Genomic DNA, 7,389 nt, shown 5'->3' with positions numbered 1-7,389 from the left:
TCCCTCCAAACCTAAACCTTCCTCTTCCTAGATCGCGTCGTCCTTCCCCTTCCTAGATCGACGCCCCTTCCTCTCCCGATCAGGATCAACACACGACTCCCTCCCTTGTGAGGTATGTGGAATGCCCCGCTTTCCCAAACGACCACATCCATATCCTCTTTCCCCTTCTCTTCTCCTCTCCCTTTTGTCTTTGCCCTCTCGCGGGTTGCTCCATCTCTTAGGGTTTCTTCTCCTCATGCTTTCTGGTTTCTCCGTTGATTCGTCGGCGGCCTTTTCCCCGGAAATCGTCTTGATTCCGTTGCTGTTTTCGCTGCTAGTGCTCGGATTTGGCTCCTCGGGGCTACTCCTTCGTCGTCTGCACTCATAGCGGCTCTCGTCAAATGCGGAGGTGATCCCTCATTGATCCTTGTATCCTTAGCTTGTTTCTTAGTGTTTTCTTGGAGGAAATCGGTCGGCTCTGGGCTAGATCTGTTGGGATTTTTGAGTTCCTTGTTGGAATTTCTTCGCGCTGGCTGTTTTGATGGCTAGACTTTCTTTTGAGGGGTTTAAAGCTTGTTAAATTAAGGTGATGGTGTAGATCTATTAATATTTTTTAGTATTTACTTTTATTCTTGGTTTTGACTTCGCTTCTCAGGTCAGAGGTACAAATCTTTGATTGGTTTTGCTTCTGCTTCATTTTTTTGGAGGGACAATTAGGGACCTTCAAGGGGATGCAAAGGCAAAGCAACCCTCCAAAATAAAATTTGTTCTATCTTTTGCATAGAGTGCCAGAGTACTGGTGTGGGCATCCAAGGAGAAGAGCTTGAAAAACCAACAATTCCCTTGTCTGAGGTTCGCAATCAGTTGAACTGCTTCTTGTATAATTTCTGTTTGTTACCTTCCCTTCTTGTGATGGTTTGCTGTTCTTTTTATAATCTCTCCAGATGTTCCTATATAAACTGAAAGCAATCGAAGCTAACAAGGCATGGATGAAGCATCCTGAAATTCTTCAGAAATGCTCCACTGGACTTCATTTCCCATCTGAGTGTGTCAGCAATTGTGAGGTTAGTAGTTCATTTACTGGTATATGCCCATTGAAAACCAACACGCTTCATCTTAATATTATGTACATTTTTTTTAAATCATGAATAGGAAAACGTGAAGCCTCTAAAGCTGCTGCATTTCTTTCTAGTTGATGGGTAGGAGAAAGCTCAATATACACCAGACTCGGTGAATCAATTCACTTGTAAATATCGTTAAATCCCTTGTACTAGTTTCCTGTAATTTGGTTACGCCGGTAGAAATTAGGTAGTAACAATCCTCTGTAACAATAATTCTTCGCATAATATAATTCTTAACAATATTAGGGTCCCTAATATAATTTTTGTAAGTTTTAGATAGATTACAGAGAGAACTTGAAATACTATACTTGATTACCTTACAAATTTCACTGATATTTTCTCTATATTTTAGTCATTCTCTCAGTATTCCTAATCTAAATCAGGTTGTATTTATACACTTTGCTATTACACTTTACTATCTATATCAGGATCTTGGTCAATTATCCCATCAATTTAATGGTTATTAATATTGAGATAAAGTGTGGTAAAGGATTCTACTTGGGTGAGGAATTGAATTGTCTTATCTGTATAAACGGTGGTTTTCTTTTTCAATTTTATTTGTGCAATTATGTGACATTTGTTTTTATTTGAAAATTTGTCATAGTATTTGTTCTGAAATATGTGAAGATCAAATGTTATTTGTTACTTCTTCCATTGATATTCTGATTTTCTTTTGATGCCTTGGAGTTGGATAAATATTATTCCTTTTGCTTTGATTCTGTTTAATTTTTACCAAGATTGTAGTTATATCTAAGAGGTCAAGGAATATGCAGGCCAAGGTTCTAGGTGCTCTCTAGCCCACATTTTGCACCTCCTTTGAGCTGGAGCATTGTTTTTTTTTTTTTTTGGAAGAATTCATGTTCCTTTTCAATCTCATGTTTAATGAACCTTTTAATAAATTAGTGTTAATGTATTCAGATCACAGAATGTGAATTCACATCTATTGATTATGTGGAAGTTTAATTATAATCATGCCTCCTCCATGCTTCTTAGATTTATGAGGTTTAAGAATGAAGGAAGAATCTTTCATTTTATTCTTTTGAAAATTTATTATGTTAATATAAGTAGAATCTTTTTGAAGATAGTGTGAATAAATTATTTTATATATTCCAAGAAAAATCATAATAATCTACTATACACCATGCATCACTATATTTAGCTTCTTTCAAATCAGTTGCCGTATAACAGATTATTTCAAATTTGCAGATCAAAAAAGCTGAGTAAATAAGTAAAATTATGGTAAATGGTTTATTTTTGTAAAGCATTTGATCCCATGTATCTTAATTATTGGCTTATTCTTATTTTCAGTGTTTTGGTTCCTGGTCATTTATGTTTTGATAAATTATGCAATTATATGGAATGATAGCAGAAAAAGTAGTGAGGAACTGATTTAAACAATACCTTAACCGTTGACTATTGGATTGAGGAATTGTTCTTTCTTTTAGCACACAGAACTCTGGTATTGCATTTTTAGGTAGCAGAGTTTTTTTGAAAATCTCATTTATCATTGTTCTATTGAAATTTGTTTTTGGAAATTGAATGTAACTAAGCACAGCATAGCATGCTAGCCATATTGAGAAAGATACTAGAATGGTAAAGTGGAGGTGACTGGATGTAGTTTGAAGTGGTTGCATACTGAAATTGTATATCTTTCCATTGAATGCCCTCAGTACTCATTGAGTTCCTTTTACTAAATGATCTGTTGTTTCTTTTCTTTTTTGCTTTAATGAGCACTACTTATGTTCTCCAACTAGTTGCGTGTTTCATCTTATCGCATATCCATGCTAATGATTATTTGCTAGCATGTTTAATCCTAACCACGAGATCAATAATTATTTTCATATGTTCCTTTGTTTGACATTGAGATACTAATTTTGGGTGTTGGTGCACCAAATGTAGTTTCTTATAATCGATGAAGCCGACCGAATATTGGAGGCTAACTTTGAGGAAGACATGGAGCAAATATTTAAGTGGCTGCCAAAGGTATGCTATTTAGTTCCCTTCGGTTTATAGTTATTACAGGAGTGTTGCAAAGTCAGCATCATGTTTTATAATTATCACATTCACTCCCCAATACGCAGACAAGGCAAACTGCTCTATTTACAGCTACCCAAACTAAGCAGGTTTCTATTTCTTTCTAACTACTATTCATAATCATTTTGGTTTTCATTTTCTTTAACTTATAAAAAAAATTGCAGGTTGAGGATTTTGCGAACTTGTCATTTAAGGAAAAGCCTGTATATGTAGGTGTTGATGATGGAAGGTCGAAGGTAATCTCCAGATTTATTTTATCATTGTTTTTACTCGGTTGTTTCGTCAATAACAAGGTTGACATGAATTCATCTTTCTCAGGTGACTGTCGAAGGGTTGCAGCAGGGCTATTGTGTCGTGCCTAGCAATAAAAGGTTTCTGGTCTTGTATGCTTTTCTTAAGAGGAACCTTTCGAAGAAGATAATGGTCTTCTTCTCCTCATGCAATTCGGTCAAGTACCATTCTGAGCTTCTCAAATACATTCATGTCGATTGTCTCGATATCCATGGAAAGCAGAAGCAGCAGAAACGAACTAGTACATTCTTTGAGTTCTGCAAAGCCGAAAAGGGTATATACTGCTCTGCACTGATGTTGCTGCTCGTGGACTTGATATTCCTGCTGTGGTAAGTTAAACTTTGCTTTTATATTCATGCATTGTCTAATCTTAATGCCACATCTTGTTGATTGGCCATAGGACTGGATTGGCCAATATGATCCTCCTGATGAACCAAAGGTGGGAGTTTAACCAAATGGCATGGTACCCTTTAAGATGCCTTATAACAGATTATTTTGTTTTATTTTATTCATGGAGAAGTGGAGAATCAATTAAATGGTGAGAGGACAATCAAGAAGGATGTTGCAAAGCTCCCAAAGCCTCCAGTGGCTCCTTTAAGATGGAAGCCTCCTTTACATAGAATCACCAATCAGTTGTCACCCTCAGGAAGAATAGTTATGTGTAATTTGTGGATACTGACTTGATGTGCACAATATCTATTATCTTTTTATGTTGTAAGAAGAATATTTATGTATTGGTTATATAGATATTGACTTAGTGTGTTTAGATACATCGGTGCATTTTTATTTGTGATTTTCTTAGTGAATTAACAATATTAACTTAATTTTATGATTTGCTTGGTGATAATATTGGTTTTTCACTATTTTGGAAATCGAATTGTGTCATTAAACAATACTGATATTACATCGGTTTTCCACCGCTGCAAAACCGGTGTCATTAACTAATATTACATCGGTCGTATACCGCTGCCAAAACTGGTGTTATTAACATATAATATTATATCGGTTTTACACCTGATGTCGTTAAGTGATACTACACCGGTTATACCCCGATGTCTAAAATGGCAGACCTTTTACATTGCCTTCATAGACATCGGTCGAAAATGTAATAGACATCAGTGGAAAATCGATGTCTATGAGGGTTTTTGTTGTAGTGCTGGTTCACCGAGGTTCTTGAATCCGATAATTAGTTCTTTTACCTTTGCGTGTAGATCGGCTATCTTCTCACCTTTTTCCAGACGGATATTTGTCAGCTTGTTCCGAAGTATATCTCTTCTAGCGAGCTTGGGTTCGAACGTGCCTTCGTGAAGTTCCAGGAATTTTTCCTAGAGTTCTTTGGCCGACAAGTAGCTTCCGATGTGGTTGACTTCTTGAGGCGGCAGCACACTTAGCAAGTGATACTCCGCTCGGTTACTCGCTACGGAATCATTTTGCTCCTTCGTCCAAAATCTCTCTTCTTCTTCTTCTCCATTTTGATTCGTAGGAGCTACAAAACCATATTTTATTATCAAACGAAGTTCAAAATCAGTTTTCAGAAATACCTCCATACGACGTTTCTAGTGTACGAAGTCTCCCTCGAATTTTGGTGGAACAATGCTTGGTCCGACCATTGGTTGCTTTGCTTTAGTCGGCGGTTAGACCTTCTGAAGTATCCTCGCTCTGATACCACTTGTTGGTCCCTTTAGAGGCGGCAAGAGGGGAGGGGTGAATTGCCCTGAAAAAATAAATCTACCCTTTCTCGGACTATCAACAAAATAAAGAATACTTATAATTAAAAAAATCATAGACTAATTAAAAGAAAGCAAACACAAAGGAGTTATTTGGTTTGCAATCAGAAGATTGCTAATCCAAGGAGAAAGTAGCGCACTATCTGAAGATCTCTTTCGGCCGGAGTAGCCTCTTACAGCGTTAACACCACAGAAGAAAAGTATAGCACAGAGAAATGAATTACAAGTTGTTGTTCAGCTTCTTAGACCAAGACTATATTTATAGCCTTGGTCGGGGTGTCTGGAAGGGTTCTAGGCGCCTGGGAGGGGATAAAATTTTATCCCTTCTCACATAAATTGCGTTGACCGCAATCTGGATAATCATCCAGGTTCAGGCACCCGGAAGGGTTTCGGGCGCCCCGGACTGGTCCGAGCACCCAGAATGGTTCCCAGCGCTCCGGACTGGACCGAGCGCCCGGAATGGTTCCGGGCGCCCGGACCAAGAAAGTCAACAGAATTGACTTTTTTGGTTCGGGATCTCTGCTCCAGTTCAGCTCGCCTCGGTCCGGGTCTTTCACTCCAGCTCCGCTTGCTTGGGTGATCTTGGCCATCCGAAAAAGGGCTCGCCCGAACCCAAGTTCCGATTTTCTCCTCGAGCAACCTTCCTCCCCGATTTCTCGTCCCTCGAACGTCGCATGCGTTCTTCTCGTCCATTGATGTACTCTTCAGCGGCTCCTCATCCCTCGGACGCACCGAGCCCGTCGGCTCTCTCCCCGTGTCATCCTTCTCACTAGCCGCGTCTTCCACTTGACTTCCAATGCTCCTAAGCTCATGCACACTTAGACACAAGGGTTAAACCAAACAGGACCTAACTTAACTTGTTTGATCACATCAAAACACCTTAGGGTTCCAACAATCTCCCCCTTTTTGATGTGAGCAACCTAAGTTAAGGTAGGGTAAAATAAACATAATGTAAAGATAAATAAATTTGCAAATAAGTGCAAATAAGATTTTTCAATAAAAAAAAAGTTTGGATTATACCTCCCCCTAGACTTAACATTCTTCTCCCCCTTTGATCACATAAAAATATGGGGTTCTTAACACGTCTAAGGTTTACTTTAACACTTTAAAAAAATGCAAAAAAAATTTTAAGTGTTAAAAAAAATTCGAGTAGAAAAAAATTTATAATTAATAAAATTTTTAAGTAAGAACAATTTAATTTTCTAAGGTAAAAAAACATTTTGTGTTAAAAAAAATTAAGTTAGAAAATTTTCAGGCAGAAAAATTTCTTATTAAGAAAATTTCTAAATGTGAATAATTTAATTTTCTAAGTAAAAAAAATTCTAAGTTTTTGGAAATATAAATATTTTGAGAATTTTCTAAAACAAATTGAATAACCCTTAAAAGCATTAAGTAATTTCAATTCAATGCTTTTTCAGTTAGTTAATTAAACTTTTTATTTCAATACTTGGTTTCTAGGCAATGGCAAGGCACTAGGCCTTCTTGCTTATTGGAGGAACAACCACTTTCTAAACGAAGCCTCATAAAGAATTTAAAAGTTTAATTTTCTCGCTGAAAGTGCTAGATCTTAATTTTATATTTAAATTAAATAAGTTTTTGGAACCTAATAGAGCTTCCTTTCTACAGGGTTAGTCAGATATTTTCTAGGTATATAGGCTTTTGATATTTTTCTGATCTGACTTTTGTGAAACCTATAGTATCAGTTTAATCCTCTATAATTTCTAAAAGTAGAAATATTTGAACAAGTAGAATATTTTAAGTTTTATATTTCTTCTTTTAATTTATTATTTTCAAGTCTTACTTTATCAAGATCTTCTAACAAACATGATTTTGCTAAAATTCTTTTTATTTTTAAGTTTTCATTTTTTAATTTATTATTTTTACTTTTTAATTTGTACATGGATTTTGCCATTGACTTAATACCATAATAAAATTGATCAGGAGGTAAGAGACATACTTCACTTATCATATCAGACTTGAAGCCTAACTCTCCCCCTGCTTCGCTACTTTCATCTGAAGTCGCTCCCCCTTCATCAATGTTGGCTTTTGATGTACTTTGCCCTTCATAGCTCGCCATCAGTGCTAGTCCGGCATATTCTTGTATTTCGGACTCAAATGATGAACTGTCATCCCAAGTTGCTTTTAGGTTCTTGTGCTTCTTGAGTATCTTGACTTTATCATTCTTGAGTTCTGGGCAATCTTCTTTTAAGTGTCCTTCCTTTTGACAATGATAACAA

The 7,389-nt window shown here is 36.7% G+C and overlaps 2 long non-coding RNA genes across 2 annotated transcripts; both read left to right on the top strand.

Annotated features, from left to right (window-relative positions):
• The first annotated feature begins 765 nt into the window (after positions 1-765).
• Positions 766-1,270, top strand: LOC121977847. Its single transcript, XR_006111057.1, has 3 exons — positions 766-831; positions 924-1,043; positions 1,132-1,270. It is a non-coding gene; the product is annotated as an uncharacterized LOC121977847 (long non-coding RNA).
• A 1,802-nt stretch (positions 1,271-3,072) lies between these two features.
• On the top strand, positions 3,073-3,352 carry LOC121977846. Its single transcript, XR_006111056.1, has 3 exons — positions 3,073-3,083; positions 3,182-3,223; positions 3,299-3,352. It is a non-coding gene; the product is annotated as an uncharacterized LOC121977846 (long non-coding RNA).
• The last annotated feature ends 4,037 nt before the right edge of the window (positions 3,353-7,389 follow it).

Source organism: Zingiber officinale, chromosome 4B, assembly GCF_018446385.1.
Source record: "Zingiber officinale cultivar Zhangliang chromosome 4B, Zo_v1.1, whole genome shotgun sequence".
In the NCBI taxonomy this organism is placed as follows: Eukaryota; Viridiplantae; Streptophyta; class Magnoliopsida; order Zingiberales; family Zingiberaceae; genus Zingiber; species Zingiber officinale.
The sequence above is the reverse complement of the archived record's forward strand: the minus strand, read 5'-3'. Positions and strand labels throughout refer to the sequence as shown.